Source organism: Canis lupus, chromosome 19, assembly GCF_003254725.2.
Source record: "Canis lupus dingo isolate Sandy chromosome 19, ASM325472v2, whole genome shotgun sequence".
Taxonomy (NCBI): Eukaryota; Metazoa; Chordata; class Mammalia; order Carnivora; family Canidae; genus Canis; species Canis lupus.
In genome coordinates, this window is record NC_064261.1 from 50,024,070 (window position 1) to 50,046,701 (window position 22,632).

Consider the following 22,632-nt stretch of genomic DNA (forward strand, 5'->3'; position numbering starts at 1 on the left):
AAGTAAATCATAAAGCATCTAGTCTTTTGCCTCATAGAAAACAAAAACTTTCTGTAAACTTTCGGGTAAAAGCTCAAAGAAGGATAAAATGTGGAACACATTAAGAGAGAGATGGATAGAAGGTCATTTTGACTTTTCTTGAGTGTAATCTCTTTCTGTAGGAAGCTATTAAATTGTCGGTTCAGGCTAAACCCTAGAAAATGCCTAGAGCATCAGTATTCTCTTTGGCTAGTAGAAGACGAAAGATTTCAGCCTTGTTTATCTAACAAATATACACGTCCAGAGATTCTGGTTTGTATTCAAGGGCAGCAAATATATTAGGCCTTTAACTTACAAAAATCATTCTCTTGAAAATACAGCTTTTCTCTAATTATGTCACAGCTGTACCTAACAATACTTTGATACCTTACTTCCTTTGTATGATCTTCCTTGGGGAGCCCTCACAGAGTGGCAGGAAGGCCATGTCCAAGTGATCAAAGGTAGACTTTGAGTATTCCTTCATCATCTTGATTTTGGGGAATGGACGGAGAATAGGAGAAAAGCTCAATTCTGTGAACACAGGCTACAGAAGGAGAAAGGTTGGTATGGATGACCCTACAAGTAGAATTTGATGTAAGGATGAGACAATATATTTTATTAATTTCAGAGTAAAAACAGTACTCTCCATTTTCAAAAAACATAAAATCCAATAAAGAAAACTAGACAGTAAAATAGGCTCACTTCTCATCTACAGGTAGAAATATCATGAAAAGAATGTGAAATGTAGATAAAAACAAAACTATACCGTTTACCCAATTTAACTGTTTTCTAGGACTTGACCCAAATTAGGTAAATCTCTGGATTTCAGTTTCTTCTACTGTATCCCTCAGTTTACTCCAAAAATTAAAGATATCCACAAAGTACCTGGTAGAGTCCTGACACATAGGCAGCATCAAAATTATTAGCTGGAAACTTCTAAAAGATAAAGAAATGGACAATGTCAAGAATTGGAAAATAACTTGAAGATATAGTTACACACACACACACACACACACACACACACACACACAAACTCAATAGGATTTGGAACAGTTGCAATTCTATTTTTAGTAGAATAAGTAAATACAGTTATTGAAATCGATCCTCTTGAGCCTTTATTAGAGCGTAAGGAAAGAGGGTTTGGCAGCATGTTAAGAAGCAGGAATCAATCAACAAAAATAATCGATGGGAGTAGATGACTACCTAAGGACCTGGGATAAAAGAAGTGGGCTTAGGGAGCGACCCTTTTTCACAGTCCAGGTTATAGTAGGTAACTATCACACCTCAATAACAGCTTCTGGCATCAGAGATTGTCCCAAAATGATAGTTTTAGTTGTTTTTTTTTTTTTAATCCAGAAAGGACTCAGCCCCCTAAGAATTTTTATAACAAATTTTTTGCATTCAGGAAACAATTTCCATAGCTTCTGTGAACACATGATGAGTGGGGTTAATTGGGGAGAATTTCATTGAAAATACAAGTTCAGAGATTCTTACTGCTCATTTGATTAACAAAGATGATTTTTTTTAGTGAGAAAAATTATCAATGCCAAGGTTGACTATGTATTTTCGTCTAGTCCTTTCTCCTTTGGCTTTAATCCCAATAGATTTATCTGAAGCATCAGACCTTGGAAAAAAGTTGACATGGCCTCATGCACAAAACAACAAACCTGGCAGGCTTCTAAGGTAGAGCACCCTTAAAATATCCCTGTGCCTGCAAGTTGCCCGCAAGTTTGACTGCCAAGGGAATTGCCCTGGTTGGCATTCACGTCCAGTGACCTACCAGAGAGAACATAGTGACAGAAGCTTGCCGGCCTGCCTATAGCTAAATAGGTGGTTTCTATCCAGGGCATCTGCTGCATTGTTAAGCAAAACCATATGGAGAGGCAAGTTTAGAGGGACTGGGGTTATTTATATTCACAATGGAATGTCCCTATATTGGGGTCTTAACATAGCATAGGAAATCCTCTTATGATGCTATGCCTAAAGTCCCATTTGTTCGCATAGAGGAGTGAAGAGTCATTTTTACCAAAAAAGTTATACTCAAATTCAGAACGCCGTGATAAATTGGATCTAAGGAAAAAAGTCTAAGCTATTTTGCGACAGCAGCACTTTCCACGTGTTTTATGTTAATATCCCATGCTGGCAAAGTACTTTGTCCTATTTTTTTATATGATTTTAAAGAGAAAAGTGCCTACTTTCTCTATAAGCTTTATAAAAAAGGCCTCCTTAGACTCTCTTCTCTAAGAAATTGGGTCAATGAAGGAGAATGAAATATTAAAAGCACTTTAAGAGGAAAGGGAGCATAGCTATACAAATTAATGTCGTGATCATTTTATTATGTCTATTATTGGTTACAGTAAATGCATAGACCTTGTAATAAATATATCTGGAAGACACATAACCTTACCTCAATCTCTATTATAGTTGTATTTATAATGTGTCTCTCCAATTATTGGAAAGTATATTGATACTTTGCTATGTACTATTGCATTTTATCTATTTGTACTATCCCATGCTTAGCATCACCATAACTACTCCATACAGCAAAACTTACAGAACAAGTGATTGGAAAATGTTCCTTCCCTCAGTTCTTTGTGGAAACTGAATTCTGACTACATAGGCAACTCTTAAGAGTGGCTCTATTGGGATGCCTGGATGCCTCAGTGATTGTCTATCAATCAATCAATCACGCTCAGGGCGTGATCCCAGGGCCCAGGGATCGAGTCCAGGAATCGAGTCCAGGGATCCAGTCCTGCATCAGGCTCCCTGCAAGGAGCCTGCTTCTCCCTCGGCCTGTGTCTCTGACTCTCTTTCTCTCTCTCTCTCTCTGTCTCTCATGAATAAGTAAATAAAATCTTAAAAAAAAAAGAGTGGCCCTTTTCCTGGGTAGCTTATTCCCTCACATTTTTCACCTTAGAAGTTTAAAGTTCAACTGAGAAGTGAGTAGCTAAATATTAATTATCAATAATAATCCCCCAATATACAGGGATTTCCCATCACTCTGCCATTAGGGATGACCTTTCCCTTTTTTTTTTTTAATCATTGAAGTCATTCACTCAAGACCATTCCTCTTAGTAATTGCAATCTACTCTGTATGATAGTTATGTGTGTGTATAAAGTGATCTCCTCCAACTACATCATAAATCTTCACAGCACAAAGAACATACCTCAGTCATCTTTGGGAGTTAAAAGAAATTTGTGAGGGAACCCATAGAAAGGTGCAGAGAAGAGCAAGCACTTTGTGCACAAAGAAAAGTCATATTTGTGGTTGCTTAACCTTTCTTGAATTATAATTCTAAAGAGATAGTTTCTGCTATTCTGTAGTATTTCTTATATCATTTTTTTTTTTTTGAATCCTAGGCTATTAAAGCTGTAGAAAACAAAATAAACGTGTTTGGGGTGCAAATTCTTTAATTATTAACCTCTCTTTATCTCAGCTGTGGTATAACAACAGCCAACATTCATTGACCATTTGGTACATATGAGAAACTCTCTAAGTGCTTGATATAAATTTTTATTTGATACTCAAAGGAAACCCTTTGGAAGGGCCAATATAATGCCCTTTTTATAAGTGAGAAAATTGAGGATAAAAATATGTAAAGCAAAATTGGTAGAGACAGAATTAGAGTCCAGTTCTGTCCACTCCAAAATCTAATACATTGAAATAATAAAATAGTGGTGATGATTTCTAAAACTAGAATAATGAAATGTAATTTAAATATTTAAGTAAAGTGTTGATAAATCATCTACCAGATGATATAAGGAATGCATATTTATCTAAAAAAAGAAATAAGACATACTATGAGAGGCAGGGGGTTATTTTTGAGTGGATGAATCAGAGATTTCTTGAGAGAGTTGGAAGATGTAAAGGGTTAGCAATAGGTAAAACTATGACACTTGGGAATTGGGGCATTCTAGAAAAAAGAACATAAATACACACAGATGGGACACTATGAAATATGTATTCTGAAAGTCCCTGATTCTGTTTGCAAGAGTTTAGAGTACTTAGAGGGATAGAGAAGTCTTACACACATGATAAGGAATATGAATTGTATTCCATTGATAATGTGGACTAAGTAAGGCTAAGCTGTGCTTTGAAATAAATTGATGTGATTTAAAATAAAATAATTGATCTGGTAGTTGCATTAAGGTAATTCTAGGAGGGGCTGAAGGAGAGAAAAATCATGTAATCCAACTCTCTAAATAAAAATAAAGAGACTCTGGTTTGCAGCCGAAGAATGAAAGGAAGTTAGACCACCTTGCAGAAATAAATTCCATATGGCTTAGCTACATAGGGAGAATCAATTCAAAGATAATAGCAAGATTTTGCCCTGAAAAACTGGCCATTAAAATATTTGGTTTGAGAAGAAAATATTAAGTGTATTTGGTATGTGTTAAATTTAAGACGCTAACCAGACACTCAGGACTATCTGGCTAGTTGTTGGGATTGAATCACTGGTCAGGTGATTTGAGAAAAAAGAATGCGAAAGTGATCTGGGGAGAGAGAACGCCTGAAATCCAGGCAATGCATTAAGTGGTGAGTTATACCAACATGCCTTTCCTTTCCTCATCTTATTTCTATATTATTGTGCATTGAGGCTGTTCCAAAAACTAATGTGAGTTTTTAAAATAAGTTTTCACTAATTTTAATACAGAAAAGGACATACATCCATGTTTGGATAATAAAACACAAATACATTCTACATTCCTAATATTTAGAAAAGAAAACAAATAGGTCCTAGCCCTAAGAAATTTAAAGTTCATGAAAACATATTGAAATCATGTCTCAAAGCAATAGGAGAAAGCATGTTAATTGATAATTTGCAGAACTCCCAGCACCAACCCACAAGTGAGGAACACTAGAGAAACAATGTGCCCTTCCATATTAATTGACTTCAATCCTTTGAGCATACTGTCTAATGAATAGATCAGGGTGAAACAGTGGACAGCTGGATATCAGAGAAGCATGTGATGCAACTGCATGACACACGGATTGGTTTACAAGATCAAAAACATAGCTTAAGGGAAGAACTCTTGGAATGGATTACAGATTGGCTTGGGGACAGGAAACCAGTGTCAGCCAGTGGGAGGGTACTAGATGGCAGGCAGCTAATAAGCAGAGGACAGTCATTTGGTCTTCCCATGCATGTCCCTGAGAGTTGTTTAGAGGATTTTTGGAGCATTTGAACTTTGCCATGGTGAGGCAGAAGAGAAATAGAATTGTTGGGCTAGGAATAGGAATCCCAAAGGAGGCCCCCCACTGGAGCCCCAGTGAGCAGTTTGCCCCAATCCCCAATGAGATTAACACAGAAATTCAGAGTAAGGCAGTTAGAACCCTTTATAGAAATTTGAAAGACTATCTCAGGTCTGGAGAACCTAGTAAAACAAAAATGTAGAAGTCTTATCTGTGTATCTTTTTATTTTATTTTTCTATTAGTTCAATTCTATAGTATTTTATATTTTAAAAATTGTGACAGTTTGGTAGGTAAAAAAAAAAAAGTCCTTCCCCACAGATAGCTTGAGAAACATTGGCCTCAGAGTACATCTTTTGTCTGGTAATTGGAATGAGGCCTCCTGTTTCTGACGGAGATAACTATTTGAGATTTTGGAGCAAGATATTTTTCAGGGAAATTCCTGAAAAAGGTAGAAAACACACACACACACACACACACACACACACACAAGATTTGGGAAATCTCATGAAGGAATGATTTTCATTTGGTGGATCTTAGGCCCAGAAATCTGTATTTCTTTCTTTAAACTCTGGGTGACTCCTATAATCATAGAGCTTTGGAAATACATCAAGAGAAGCCAACAGTGGTAGCTCCCTTGTTAGAATCATGAAAAAAAATGTCTCAAATTATAAATCACACAGATGTGGTGTTGTATGTGTTTGTGTGTGTCTTTGTTTAAAGGCAAAGTTGTAGAAAATATCAGGCACCCTTAAAAAAACAAAAAATTCCCAACAGTGAGGTAAAGGAGTTGTGATGACTTATCAGGCTGACAAAGTGCGAGCCCAACATAACTTACTGATTTGGGTCTCACAGCCACTCTGTGAACATGAACTCCCTGTGAACATGAGCTCCCAGTCTCCCCACACTCATGGTCCTGATGCAGTGGCATAGTCAACCACTTCTTTCTTCTCTCCTTCCCATTTCTTCTTTCTTCTTATCTCTCTTCTCATTGTCTCTTCCTACATTTCTTTCATTCATTTTCCTTCTTCCTTTGATTTTCTTACACTAACTCCTCTTTCCTCATCCTTTTCCCTTCTGTTTCTTCATTCTCCTTTATTCATTTAATTTTCCAATAACTATGCATTGGTAACTTCTCAGGGCAAGATAATGTGTAGAAGCTGGAGAAGAGATGAGCCTCCAGGCTATTAGGATGATAGTCCAGGCTATAGATGGATTGATAAAGCAGTCAGCTATTCCTCCAATACTAGATTAACTAACTCTTGATTCTTTTTTCTCCTTTCCCTTCATGACCAAGCACAATAAAACTGACACTTTCAAAGACCTCCAATTCAAACTATAGGATAATAAGATTTAGCCCTGGATCCAAATTTTTGTGTATATAAATTCTCAATTAGTATTTGCTTTACAAGGACAGAGGATTTCTTTTCTTTAGGTTTTACCAACCAAGATATTTCCTTTCTTGTTCCCTCATGGTAACTGAACTGCCTCACAACTTTGTCCTTCTTACCTCACCATATACACAGTAATGGTCAGCCCCACTGCTTTGCTTTTATCCTAAGGTTGAGACCCCAAGTCTTGTAGATTATGTCTTGAAACTGCTCTGACGTGTATATAGGCACTCACACTGTCCAATGATAAGACCAGAGATGTGTATTTCTGTTTGATTACCTATTGCTGGGTTAAAATTGCCCCCAACATAGTGGCTTGAAACAAATACACACTGTCAGTTTCTGTGAGTCAGGAATCCCAGGAACATCTTAGCTAATTTGTTCTGGCTCAGGGGCTCTTGTGAGGTTGTATCAAGATATCAACTGGGGCTGCAATCAATTAAAGGCTTGATTGGGGCTAAAGATCCATTTCCAAGATAGCTTAATTTTATGATTATTGCCTAGAGGCTTCAGTTTAATGCAGATAATTGATAGGGGGCCTCCATACGTTGATACACGAACCTTTTATAGAGCTACTTAAGTGTTGTCACCACAGGGCAGCTAGCATCCCCCAAAGCAGAAGATCAAGAAAAAGGGCAAGGAGAAGGCATCAGTACCCTTTATGACCAAGTTTCAGAAATTGTGTACCATCACTTCCCCTTTTTTGAACATGACTCACTAAATTCAATCTACTTCAAATGGAGGGAAATTAGGCTCTTCCACCTAACAGGAAGATGATCAATAATAGTAAAGAATAAATGACATTTCAGTGTATTTGACTCCTTCATATCATTATATATCTAAATCAGTGTCAAATCTTTCTTTTTAAATCTCCTGTTCAAAAGTCATTCAGCTCATAAGTAACTTTAGGATAAAAATCTCATTCTTTTTTTGAGTACATATTTCTTTTATGATCTCTTTATGTCTGACATAATTCTTCTTCTATAAGCCTATATCAACTTGACCAAAATATTAGTACTTTCATTTACTAAGAATCCGCAACATCCTATCCATCCTAGTTTTTCCATTAGCTCACCAATGCTTTGCAAATCAAGTGTATATATTTACTTCTTAGAACCAAGCTTTGCCCTTAAACTAAAACTCCTATTTCTCTTTTTTCCCCCTCATGATAACAAAAGAATTGTTAGCCTCTGCTGCTGTAAGTCTCAGCAGAAGCCATGATCAATCAACGTGAAGTTCAGACAAAATAGGGATAGCACAGGAAGTATTGTTTTAAGCCTAAAGGGGTCTCTCTTGATTTGACACTAAGTGAAAGGAGAACTATATCTGTTCTGTTGACAGATGTATGCCCAGTACCTGAAACAATGCCTGGCACACAGGGGCTCATAAACAACACTTACTAACCACAACAATAAATAAAAGTGAGTGGATAAGTGAGCTGAATGAAATATCCTCCGTGGAATTCACCCTAAAAGATTGTCGCTGAGAATTTTGATGTTTTCATTCTTCCACATTGCCCAGGCCACAATACTGCAACTTATCTTTCCGATATGCTCTTGTCAAACAAAGTGCCAATATCTGTTTACCCAGTTTTATTTACTCATTATTTATTCACTTTAAAGCAGGTACATATAAATCCATGAACTTATTTAGAAGCCACTTTATTCTCAATTAAAAAATAAATTCTCATAATTTTGATTGTGGCACCCAAGAGAAAAATATGTACTATTGGAAATATTGTATTTGTGGTGAAAAATAATCTAAATACCAATCATATCATTATACTCTTATCCTAAACCCACATAGTAATATAAGCATTTTGATCCTTTGTCCAGACAAGAGCTTTGTCTCCCCTACAAAATCCCATCAGCTGCTATTGATGGCCATTTTCTTACCTGAATCCTAAATCATGAGCCACAGCCATTCTTTTTTCCATAAAAGGTAGGAAGGAAGGAGAAAAGAAGGGGGTGAAAAAGCAATTAATTAACATAAAATGAGTAGCTACAGTCTCTGCTTCCAAAGCTGGTCACAAGGTCCATGTTAGTTACCACAGCTGCCACTATCCACTCATACCTTTAGAACCTCAGTTAGATGGGGTTCTTTAGATAGTGAGATGACCCAAATCATTATCCCTCACAGAATATGAATCCTTAATGATCCCTTTATTAGGTTTTTATGGCTTTCCATTGACCAGGATGACTGAGCAAGAAAACATAGTAAGAAATACATTAGTAAATCATCTAGGTTCCAAATATAGTTCCCTTTATCCTAATTGTTTAATAGCAAGCCATTTACCCCTAGTAATTGGTATATCTACCTCCACCAGGCCAGAATAAGGATTCCTTTTTCTGTGAGAACTCAGAAATAGGAAAAACCAGGTGGCAGATATAGCTACCACCAGAGAATACAGCCATTGCTTTGGGTGATGGGCACATCATAAGACCAGTCATGCTTCCTTTGCTATAAAATATGTTCTCTGGTTGGAGGTATGTTGGATAGAGTATCATGATAAAGCAGAAATGTAAATCAACAAATGGTAATGCTGCTCAAAGTTCTCCAGGCAGGAAAGGCAAAACTGTTCCTAAAATTTGAGAATGCTCCTATGAAAACCAAGCACTGACTTGGCCATGAGGGAAAGGATCAAATGTATTCAAGTGGCTATTAGGTAGCCAGATGAATCTTCCAGAAATTATCCCAGCAGGACTCAACGACTTCAGGCTATTTGGGTAGGGAGGGAATCAGCAGTGGTAGTTGCAAGAAGAGCCTGGATGAGGGTGTGCAGTTGAGTTTGTAGAGTCTATTTCTGACTAAGAAGCAGTCTTAGAAGACAAAAGATATTCAGAGAAAAAATTAAGGAGCTGTTTACTGAATGTGGCTTTAACTTAGGCTTTAAGAAAAATCTAACTTCTTTCCTAAACTCTAATACCCAGGCACTGAAAGTTATCCAAGAAAGGAAATGGACTCCTTATTCAGAGTAAAGGAAAGAACAGGTTGTGAAGATTCTACAAATTTTGGTGGTTATGAGTTTTTCTTAAAAGACAGGATGAGTAAAATATACCGCACATTGGATTACTCACAATCCCCTTGGCCTCCTTTTTGCACATGTATTTCTGTACTATAAACTTTTCCTACTCAAACTGTGGTCCGTGGAGCAGTACCGGCATCACCTGCGACCTCATTAGCAATGGCCACCAGACCTACTAAATCTGAACCTGCAGTTTAACAAGATCTACAAGTGATTCGTTATACACCTTGAGTTTTGAGAAGTACTGCTGGAGACTCCGTTACCCTCCTTTTTGGCCAGAGTTCCTCACATGACCTACGCTCTGCCAAGCAGATATACCTGTATATGCATAAGGTTCGGGGTAATGAAGCGCACAATGTACAGAAGATTTCAAACTTGACCTTGTATCAGAAACACAAATCCTCAGGCCTTCCCCCTACAGCAGTTGAGTCAATAGGTCTGGGGTAGAGTTGAAGAATTCACATTTCCAACAGGTTACCAGGTGATGCCAATGCTGCTTCCAGGGACCACACTTTGGAAACCAGTCTTAAACAGCATCCTGGCAAGGGCGCTCGATCCTTCTGAAGCTAGCAGCAGTGGGAACACTTGCCCGATGCAACATCTTCCTGATATGGCAAAGGCATTGGGTTCCAAGGCCAATGGCAACAGCAGCTTCTTTAGCAAGCCAGTTTTCAGTGAGGTTCTGGGCACTGTTCCCAGAAGCTCAGCCTAGAGTCGGTACTTTTAGCTCTCCCAATAATTCTGTGAACTGTCATAAATCCCTTTCCAAGTAAACTTGCTAGGTCAGATTCTGTTGCCTACAACTGAAAACCCTGGCCAAAGGAGATCTTACAGACACTTAACAGAGCAATTTTAGGGACGGCATTTGTTGTGTAGCTCAGTTCACCTCTTAGTCCATTCAGGCCACAATAACAAAATACCAAGACTAGGTGACCTATAAGCCACAGAAATGTATTTCCCACATGTCTGGAGGTTAGAGGTGTGAGATCAGACTGTTAGCATAGTCTGATGAGGGCTCTCTTCCAGGTCAGACCTCTCATTGTATCTTCACAAGCAATCTGAGCTTCTTTTTAATAAAGACACTAATCACCTTCCAAAGCCTCCCCTCCCCCCCTTAAGTCCACTGACTTCCTCGGGAGCTGGAGTTTTGACATCGACATTGGGGGGAATACATTCAGACTATAACACCTGGATAGATCAGCAGATAGCAGGTTTTACTAACACACTTTAGTCAAAAATTTAAAAATGCATAAAAATGTCTCCTGTGTCAGATGTTCTAGGAACCTAATTACATAGCAGGAGACTGAATGTAGCATGGGTTCAGGACAAGTGAGGAACACTCGGCATCTGGGATCATCGAAAGGGCCTAAACTCAATACGTGACGCGTGAGTAGAACCTGCCTTAAATCTTAGCATGGTGAGTAACAAAAATCACATTTTTTAAAACAAAGAAAGATCTCATGTTTAATGTCCATTGAGAAATAGTCAATGGTATTTGGTTTGGGTATTCAAACCGCATCATGAAGCAGCAATGAAAGGCCAGACTTCTGATCATGCATAAACATACATTTAAAATAATCTTTCACAGCAATTAGAGCTAATTATATGTACTAAATATACCTTCTCTTAGAAGCAGGACTTGCTACTGGGTTATGATGATACCATTGTCAAGTGCTGGCTCCCTGAATACCACCAACATAGCCTGTTGATTTGTTGAGGCAAAGCTAAGTTTGTTGCTTACCGTGTAAGGCAAGATACCACCCCGGCAGTGCTTTGGCAGTGTCTCAGAGAGAGACGAGATCAGAATTTATTAAGAATTGAAAGTTTGGTTTAAGGTAATCTTGATTTAGGAGGTGGGATTGGTTAGAATAGGGTAAAGACCATAAAACAGCAAGGCTAGGACTTCAGAGACAAAGAGCTCAAAGAATTTGCGGGTGCAAACTGTTAAGTTTTCTGTTGAAGAGTTAAAGCCTTAGCATGGCAAGAGTTTTATGAAATAATGAAGTTAATATAGATAGTATGCTGTGGGGCAACGTAGCTTCAGTCTTCAGTGTCTAAGCTTTGTGTATGTGTTGGGGCAGAGCTAAATTATTTTGATTCTCACAACCCACTAGAAAGTTAAATTCTCACATTCTACTAGAAATAATACTCTTCAGAGAAGAAACCTTTTACTACCCATGCCTCACAAATATCTGGCACTGAATTAAATGTTGGAAGGAAAAAAAAATGTTGGAAGGAAAGAAGGGAGGGAGGAGGAATTCACTATGGACTTTTTTCAGATTTTATTTATTTATTTGACAGAGAGAGAGAGAGAGAGAGAGAGCAGGCTCACAAGTAGGGGGAGTAGCAGAGGGAGAGGGAAAAGCAGGCTCCCCACTGAGCAGGGAGCCTGACACAACATGGGACTTGATCCCAGGACCCTAGGTTCATGACTTCAGCTGAAGGTAGATGCTTAATTGCTTAATCGACTGAGCCAACCAGGTGCCCCCACGATGGATTTCCTGCAGTCTCTTAGAAGTTGTGAAGGGTCTGATAGGAATCGAATATTTTTTTTGGGGGGGGGGAACTATCAAATATTTTCTCGTATGGCAAAGAATGTCCTGAATGTAATATAAAACCAACAGACGGGGAAGATTCTGGTGGTCACTGGGAAAGTAAGTTGCTAAAATGCAAATCATACAATTTGAGTCTAAAAGGGGGACGGTACCCCCACCGAAAGCAACAGTTTGGAGGGTCCCCGAGTTCTAGACATGCAGACAGCCAACCCCTGTGACAAGAGTATTGTCCATGTGAATTGAAGTCAGCACAGGGCAAATCGGAATGGAAGGTCGGATGCCCTCTTTCAAAAGTGCTGCATCCTGCTACACATTTATGATGAACATCAGCCCCCAGGAGAATAAGAGGGGGGGACATCTTAAATTTGACTGATTTAAATTTGAAATCACTGAGAAACCACTAAAACTGTAAGTTACTAAATGAAGTTTTTCTGCTTCAGACTGAAAAGGGGGCTCAAGATTAAAATTAAGTCTAGTTATGGAAAGAAAGTAATATTTTTGCATCTCTGTGGCTCATGCAATTTTTACATTGCTATACAAACATATATTTTTCCTTTCCAATAAAAGGATTAGGCTCCAAAAATCCCTGTGCCAGCAGAATTCATATTTCCAAAAAAAATAAGCCTTTAAGGGAAAAGTAAGTTTGGGCCACCAAGGTTGAATGAAGCTATGAAAGTTAGTATAAATAGGCATTTTTGTTCTTAAAAGCCAAATAATGGAGACAGAACACTAAAATCTCTTTCCAGAATCTCCGACAACATACCTATATACGTATTTTCTGCTTTGTAGCAGATGACCTACCGCTCCTCTGCTCTATCCAGGCTGTATTCCATATAACGTAACATGCTTTTCTGGATAGATGAATAGCCTGTTGAACCCTGCTTCCTGGGTCACAGTGACTCCAAATTCATCCGGTAACTTGACTGAGAAAACCCTGTGCAACGTGTATTCAAGCAGCGAGGAATACCAAATAGGCACCGCCGAGGCCTTCGTACGACTCACTAGCAGAACTTTGGGTCTGCTCATGACAGTTCCACACTAGAACACACGCACTTCTCTTCCTTCTAGCCTATGGGATGAAGTTCTAACTTTATCTCAGCTGCCTTAATTTCTCCCAAAGCTGCATTTAAAAACATCTCTCTCCTGCTCTGCCACCTGCTTTATCTCTTTTGTCTCCTTTTCGAATTCCCAACTCCTTACTCCCTCTTTTTCAAGCTATCCCCAACAGGTGTGCATCTAATCAAAGGAAGAGTCTCCCGATTGGGGGAAAGCATACAAAAGTAAACCCCATATGTACAATTTCATGAAAGGGAAATTGCTTTTGATAAGAGCTTTTCGTAAATGAAATTATGTGCGAAAACTGCTACAGTAGTTCTGCGGACAAACTGCTGGAGAAGCACTTAAAATAGAAACTTCAACACCAGGCAGCTGGAGTCAAGAGGAATTCATTGTAGTAGAAACCTATGCCAGGAGAATTCACATTTCCAAATAATAAGTCTTTGAGGAATAGATAAGATTGGACAACCAAGATTGAAACTATGAAAATTATCATAGCCAACTTTCAGTAGAAATAGGGTTTTTGCCTATAAATCCACTAATAAGAAAACCACAGTCAGATAAACATGTTTCATTTATTGATTCATTTATTCAACAAATATTAAGAACCTAATATATTCTTACATCTGGATTAAATACTGGAAATACAATGGCAAGTAAATACACACTCTGGCCCTGCACTCATGGTTCTCAAAATTTAGTTTCGCCATGCAGTCCCTCAAGGAGAGAGAGGGAGAGAGAGAAAAAAACAAAAAACATGAAAACAACTAACTTACTTCAGTTTACTGTGTTTTTAAAAAAAACATTTTATTTATTTATTCATTAGAGAGAGAGAGAGAGAGAGAGGCAGAGACACAGGCAGAGGGAGAAGCAGGCTCCATGCAGGGAGCCCGATGTGGGACTGGATCCGGGGACCCCAGGACCACACCCTGGGCCAAAGGCAGATGCCCAACCACTGAGCCACCCAGATGTCTCCAGTTCACTGTGTTTTTAAAACCAATCAACTCTAAAATAAGATCCAAATTTGTTTTCATGATCACTCAATATTTTGTTATTCCATATTTTTTCCTTAGTACTTTTTTGCTTGTTAGTATTTTAAAATCCCATTTTTAGTACACATCCTTCTTTAACAGTTTGATACTAGTGAAATATCCTTAGACTGCATTCTTTCCACCAATAAAATCTAGATGCATTGCTAATAGGAAGGTCATAATCCTACCATTTCTATAGGATTCATGATCTACTTATGATGTAGAAGAAACCATATTCAGTCTTTCCTGGAATTGTTTCATTCGCTGATTCATAAGTGTATGTCTGCAGGCAGAAATTCATTTCAACAAATATTTGATGAGCAATTACTAATATGCCTGCCATTGAACTGAGCCATGAAGATACATAAGATAGTAAGTTATAAGCTCTGCCAAATAACTACTAGACTACTACTACTGTTATAAATAATAATAATTCAATATCCGTGCTATAAAGTAGAAACAAATTACTTTTGGAGTAAAGATTGACCAGTTCTGCCAAAGTACATTGATCAAGGTGTCACAGAAGGTATTTATTTGATCGAGTCCTCAATAAATGCATAGCATTTTACTCTAAAACGATTTGTTCAAAACAGGATCTTATGAGATGTGTACCCCCCAGTATTCCGAGGTATTGGGTTTGTTAGTATTCTAGTTCTACATTTTCTTTGACCTAAGCACCCCACTAGTAACGACATGCTCCTTAATTGGACTAGCCTGTTGTGAAGCATGCTTTTAAATACCTTGCTTTTTCTTTCAGAATATGCAAACCACAGGTGTCATTGGTTGACTGAGCTGTTTCTAATAAATGCTTTGCTGTGAAAAAGTTCTGCATAAAACTAATCAAATCAGATCTTACAACGTTATCTTGTGGTGCCTCGAGTGCCAATAGTGTTTTCTGATAGATGACACTTCTCTAAAGGAGGGGACATGAAGGTCTAACCAACAATCCCTCCATTAATAAAGCTGGTGGAGTTTGCACGAACTCTTCTTCTAAGAAAACAGTGACATTATACATTAGTGTTTGGAACTGAAAACTTAGTCTTAACCCCAAGACTCAACACACAACCATGGTAATTTAAGTTTCAAAATTGAAAACTAACACTGAAAACCAATGGGGTTATTTAACTTTGAAGGACTACACTGAGTAATTCTAAGCCCTGGGCCTGTTAGAGAGTGTTTCTCCAGGCAAACTAACCCTTGAGAATTGACTTTTTTACTCTTATAATGATTTTGCAAATAGGCTGAAAGTTACTTGCATCTGGCTGGTAGGCAGGTACTCTGAACGTCCTCAGCGCTGGGGAATGGACAAGGAGGAAAGAAAAATCCTAAAGGGAATGGCAACATGAGCTTCCCCCAAAAACTTGATAGTATCCTCACCCTAGTCAAGTAGTCTCAGTGGACTTGAGTCATCATTGTGGAACCTGAAGTCCACAGAAACTTGCCTGAGCCAAAGGCAATATGCTTCCTCATCTCCTTTGTCTGTGTCTCATAAATTGTATTCTTTACCTACAACAAAAGACTTATATTTCTTCTGTCCATTAGCATTTCTCCATGGATCACCATCAGCCTGTGACAACTGCATAGGCTATTATCTGGTGTGTTAAATAAATATAGTTGATCTTGATTTAAAGTGGTTCTACATCATCAGCTTCTAATGCAGCTACTCTCAAAAATCTCTAAAATATGTATGAAGATACTCCCTCTCAAAGGGCAAAAATCTTCAACACTGAAAATAATATCTACTGGCAACTCAATACCAAAATCTGAGACAAATAGAAGTATAAGGAAAAAAACCTAAATTGAGAAACCCTATTCAAAATTTATCTTATTAAAAAGACTACATGTAAAAAGGAGAAAAGCATATTATACCTTACTTTTTGTACCATTATTTTAGGTTTAACTCAGTATGTGTTAAAAATAAAACAATACACAAGTAGAGCTCCCACCTCTCTTACCACTTTCTTGGATGAGGAGAGTGCTGTTTCTGTAACACACCCTTAAACCCTACAACCTTTATAAATCTTGTCCATGAGAGGAGTTCACGGGAAATAGTTGAGAAAGACAGAAGGGGAACATTTTAATGCACATTTTATCTTAGAAGGTCTGATCCCCAGAAGTAGGGTTATACACAGACAAAAAGAACTCTGAACAAAGTACATGCTTAAAATAAAAATTTTCAGTGACCTCCACACCTAGTGGCAAAGAATGTTTATATACAAGGAGGAAAAGTAAAGGGTTTTGGTAAACAGCTAATCATCTCTGCCTCATGTACAGCTCTAGCAGATTAATTCCAGACAGATATTAGAATTTGCTCAGAAGCTGGCACATTGCCTTCCCCTCCTGTTATAGCCCTACGAGAGGAATTTCTCTATTGTTCAAGACTGTGGCAAATGGGACGAGCACTTTGACCACCTGGCATAGTATCAATTTAAAGTATTAGATCAGGGTTAGATCCAAATCCTATTAAGCCCGGAGCTGCCTTTTTATGGTAAATAGTTTGTAGAATCCCCATTACTGTCCTGAAGTTAAATTAATATATGATAGGAACTATTCACACAAATATTCTTCAAAAATATTAATATCGTACCTTAACTGTAATATAAAGTAAAAGGATAAAAAGGTAATTTGTAATAAAATGATATGTATTTTCAAATGAAAATGTTCAGGTATAATAAAAAGAAGCCATATGAAGTAGTCAGATGTTTGTGTCTATACTTAGAATCAGTATGAATGTGACAACTACAAATGGAGTCAGGTACAGGTGTGTTGCATTGGCAACTCAAATACCACAAATGGCGTTGCCATTGGTGATATGATTTTCTAAAATGGTGAGCAACTCTTGATAGAGTTTTAACAAAACATATTATAATCTTTTCTCAATTTACAATGTAGCTGCATTCCTAGAAATTTCAGCATATATTAAAAATCACACAAAAACACTTTGTGTTTATATGTAAAGTGGAATTAGGTTTTAGGTTCAAATAATTATAAGTTGATCTTTTTCACCTACATGAATGCTGGAAGAATATTTGAAAATCATGTAGGATTCAGAACTGTGTTTCATTTCAAGGTCTGTCCTGCACATTGCAGGCTGTCTTAAATCATTGATTCACACACACTGTTGGTAATGCCACCAAACGTCACAATAAGCAAAGATGCGCCCACAGATTTAAAAAATGCCCTAGGGTGTGATATTTCCCTGTTAAAGAATCCTCAGAAAGCAAGGCAAGTGTGGTTAGTGTACAGAAAGTAGAAGAAAGTAGTATGAAATGAATCAGAGTGGTAGGAAGGGATAGAATTACATTGCTGTTGTTGTTAAGTATTATGGGAAACCAACAGAATATTTTAAAAAGGAAACAACATGATTTAATATTTTATTTGTTTATTTTTAAATATTTTATTTACTTATTCATGAGAGACAGAGAGAGAGGTAGAGAGAGAGGCAGAGACACAGGCAGAGGGAAAAGCAGGCTCCATGCATGGGGCCCGATGTGGGACTCAGTCCCAAGACTCCAGGATCACTCTCTGAGCCGAAGGCAGACGCTCAACTGCTGAGCCACCCAGGCATCCCTAATATGTTATTTTAAAAGATCACTCAAGGAGCATCCAGTTGGCCCAGCCGGTAAAGCGTGTGACCCTTGATCGCAGGGTTGTGAGTTCAAGCTCTACGATGGGTGTAGAGATTACTTAAAAATAAAATCTTAAAAAAAAAAAAAAAAAAGATCACTGTTTACTGTGTATAGAATGGATTATAAAGGTACAAGAGTGGAAGAATTTATAGACCAATTAGGAAGCCATTGAAAATAGATGGGGAAATATGATAATGCCTTGTACTAGGGTGATAGAGACAAATATGGGGAAACTTATGTATTCAAGATTTATTTTTGAGATGAAGACAAGAGAACTTACTGATAAGGTCAGATTGAGAGGCTAAAGAAAGAGAAGTCAAGAATGCTTCATAGGTTTTTTGGCAACTAGGGAAATGGTGGACATTTTTTGAGATGGAAAGCATTGGGGAATGAAGACTTTTTGGTGATAAAACAGGAGTTTTATTTTATATATGCTCAGATGTCTACTAAATATGCAAATAGAAGTATCAAATAGGCATTGTCTATATTGGTCTGGAGGTCAGTGAAGTAGAAAAATGAATTGGATTACTTAAGCTAGAGAGCATATAAATGGATCAAACTCTGACACAATCATAGGTGGCACCAGAAAATAACCTATTAAATGAGGCTGAGAAAGAGTAGCCAATGAGGTAGGAATGGTATTACTGAAATCAAGAGGAGGAAAGGTTCTTACAGACCCACATCTTTGCTGAATTATACTGAAAGATTGAGTAAGAAGAGGGTAGAGAAGTGATTATTGGTGTTGGCATCATAGAAGTGATTGGTGACTTTTGTAAAAGCAGTTTCAATGTGGTAATGAGGACAGAAATCCTACTGGATTTTGTTAGGAGAAAACAGAGGGTGGAATCAGATGCAACTACATATAACTTCTTCAAAAAGTTTTGATGTAGGGGCACCTGAATGGGACAGTGGGTTAAGCACCTGCCTTTGGCTCAGGTCATGGGATTGTGACCTGCATGGGGCTCCCTGCTCAATGGGGGAGTCTGCTTCTCCCTCTGCCCCTCACCCCACTTGTGCTCTCTCTTGCTTTCAAATGAACAAATAAAATCTTAAAAAAAAGTTTTGATGTGAAACAGCAAAAGTAAATGAGATAGAACTGGAGGGAAACGTAGGAACTTTTTAAGTGTGAAATTTTGTGCTGATAGGAATCAATCAGTAAAGAAGAAGTGGTAGCTATGGAAAAAGAACAAGATATATGAGGTACTGAAAAATAAGAACTTAATAATCAAAATCTGAATTTAGTAGATCTGAAAAGTGAGGCAAAGAGTATTAGATGCTGTTAGTGTTCCACACACATCCTCTTTGCACTCACCTCCACATGCTAAGAGCTGGTTACTAGGAAATAGTTGTAACTCTGCCTAAGGACTATTTTTCTACACACAGCAATGAAGCTGGCCTACAACGGTGGGCAGACTGAAAATACCAGAGATGTAATGTCCCCCAAGCAGTTTTTTAACCAAGATGAGTGAGGAATTGGTAGATAAATACAATGCAGACTCCCATTCTCCCATCCATAGAGCACAGGGGAGTAACACTTGTCAGCAGATTCTACTTTGTGGAATGGAGACCTATTGATGATATTGGTACATCCAGGGATCCCTCATACACATCAAGTAAATTACTTAATTCTGTGACCTCTGTGTGTCAGACATAGAGATACCTAATGCAGATGGCTGGACTCTAAGTCCAAGTCATCGGCATCTGTCACAGGGATCAGTCAGGAGTCTCCTAACTAGCAAAGATACAATCTCTCTTACCAACCCACATTCATTCTGCTCAAAACACCCAGAGACTTCTTTCTAAAACACAAAATTGATCTTCCTTGTTTAGATCCCGTTAGTGCTTCCCATTACTCTTAAGACGGAGTCTTTAAAATTCCCGGTTTCCTTCCTGACTACCCTTCCACCTTCCAAGCTCATCTGAGCTGCTTAGTTTTTCGTATCTCACTAATCTGGATTTCTTTTGGTTCCTTGAACCTGCCCTATTTTTCCTACTTTTATATAGGCTATATCCTCTATTTAAAAAATCATTTCTCAGGTGCCTCAGTGGCTCAGTTGGTTGAACAACTGACACTTGATTTCAGCTCAGGTCATGATCTCATGGCTGTGGAATCAAGCCTTGCATTGGGCTACATGCTTAGTGTGGAGTTTGCTTGAGATTCTCTTTCTCCCTCCCCCCTCTGTCCTCCCCCCACTCCCATGTGCGTCCACACACTATTTTCTAAAATAAAATCTTTAAATAAAATAAAATCATTTCTTCTCCTGAGCTCCACATTCTTCATCAGCTAACAGATCTTTAGGTGTCACCTTAAGTATTTCTCTATCAACAAGTTTTCATTGATACTGCCTATCCCCTCACCGTCCTAGAATGAGTAAAGTCTATCATATGATCCCACAGCATGGTGTAGTGTTTCTAATCCTTCCCACACTTAAGTTTAGTCACCTCTCCCACTAGCCTGCAACCTCAATCCTCATAAGGACTGTATCCCCAACTTCTAACAGAATAAGAACTTAATATTTGAAGAAGCGAATTAATGAACAAAAATTCTTGCTGCTTCAGACACTATTAAAACTGAGACCCCAGAAAATAGGTGGCTAGAAGACTGAGAGTATATTATATATAACCATTTTTTACAATTATTAAAAAAATTATAATAAAACAATAAAAATACTAGAAAGGAACAGTTCAAACTGCTGAGTGGCTTTCTTCCACCGTATCAGGAGCAGGGAGAGTGAGAGACCCACAATGGTTTTCCGTATTTTGAAGATAATCTAAAAGGTTCATATACTAAATTGATATTGAAAACATTTAATGACAGAAAATTATCCATTGCTCAGATTCATAAAAAAAAAATACATGCACCTAAGAATTTCAAAGCTCAGTTCTTGTAACTCTTAGCTTAAATTCTGAAACATCATCTAATTGGTTTTCAAACACTTTTAGCATTTTAATCCTTTATTTTCAACAGAAATCTTACATGGAAATATGATACATAAAACAGTTACAAACATATTTTTTTCCTTGAAACAAGATGGGAAACAAGGCAAGCCACAGAGACTGCACTCTACTCAATCTTTCCTTCCAGAGCAGCCTTGGTATAGGTCCCCAAAACTTAGGCGATGGAAGATACAGTTTGAAAACCATGCCTGTCACTCAAACACAATAAGAAAAATAAACTCAAGCCTCTTAATCTACAAAATGAAGCCCCAAATGAATTTATATCTTCAAATTCCAAAGAGTTTTTGGGAATTTTTTTAAAAATTTGTAATTAATTAAAAAATATGCAATGGTAGGAAATTTTTGATAATGGGTAAGATGATTTATTTTTAAGATTTTTAAGTTTTTCTTCATTTGTTTTTTCCTCTTTCCTTCCATTCCCTCCTTGAACAATTCAGTTCTAAAAGCAGGTAGTGGGGTTGAGCATGGTAAAGGTCCTTACCAGGATGGAGGATATGGCCCAGAGCAGAGTACAAAAGCCCAAGTGGGTTAGAAATACCCAATTAGGCATCCATTCAGGATGGCAGTAATAGTAGTAGTCTGGGATCTGAAATAAGAGCTTAGTAAGATGAGAAAGCATCCACACTTGAGATAGCAGCCAGGGTTGTCAAAGCCTAGGCAGAGCAAGGGAGCATTTTTGAGGGTTGGGGGTGGTGAATTGGAAACTCATCACATAGAGGGGGATTGATTAAAGAAGTAAATATATCAAGGATAATGGGGACCAGTTTTCTCACCATTGGAGGAGGGAACAACAAACATGGAAAGGGAGGAAAAATCGAATGAACCCTGTGGTACTAGAGAAAAAACTGAGGTATTGATATGAACTCATGATTTCCAATAGACAGAGATGTAAATACATGTGTGTATATGTGTGTATATATGTATGTAAACTTATACATACATTTATATGTAAAATTTATATGTAAATATAAATGAGAGGGCTTGGGAACAGTGACACCCCAATAACAATGAGCACACAAAACTTGTTTTCTAAATACCATTTACCACTAAATGGCAGGCTCTTTAGAAAAAATGTTGACTCCAGGACTATGGCAAAAAAAAAGTTCCCAATCAGCTTGGAACACCTTTTTGCACCAGAAAAAAAGCAAGAGTATTTAAAAACAGATGGTGACATGTCAAAAGGACACAGAAGCCAGCTTGAAGGGGCTCCCCACTAGACAAATCTGGGACAATTCAAACACCAAAATAAATAGTGACAGTTACAAATTAGAAGCAGCTAATTAATACTGATGTCAGTAAATGAATAAATTGACAGTTTGATGGAAAAATGAATAACAAGCTTTATAATGAATATTTACATATTGCAAAAGTATCTCTCCAGCGAATAATAATTATGAAGGGGAAAAGAGTACATTACTATAGAGAAAACTGGCAGACACTATCTTTAGCAAATGATCAAAGTAGTAGCATCAGTAACAGGACAAATCAAAATGTTATGTACCTATACTGAGTAGAACACAGCCTTAATGCTATGATATCCCTGGCAAACATACCTAACTTGAATCCATTTATGAGAAAAAAATCGAACAAACTAAAATTGAGGGACATTCTACAAAGTGAGTAGCCTGTGATCTTCAAAAGTGTCAAGGTCATAAAAAAAATCAAGGAAAGATAAGGTAACAGTTTCAGATCGAAGGGGACTAAAGATTTATGACACCTAAATGCAAGATGTGATTCTGAACTAGATCTTTTTGCTAAAGAAATTACTGGGAAAACT

General features: G+C 37.7%; 1 long non-coding RNA gene across 1 annotated transcript in view; it reads right to left on the minus strand.

The window, feature by feature from the left end:
• Nucleotides 1-411: 411 nt before the first annotated feature.
• LOC112649339 (uncharacterized) overlaps nt 412-22,632 on the minus strand; it is a 133,790-nt gene continuing 111,569 nt past the window's right edge. Inside the window, exons 4-5 of the long non-coding RNA XR_003129547.3 lie at nt 904-954; nt 412-594 (exon numbers count right to left, since the gene is read on the minus strand). This is a non-coding gene — a long non-coding RNA (uncharacterized LOC112649339). The remainder of the gene's footprint in view (nt 595-903; nt 955-22,632) is intronic.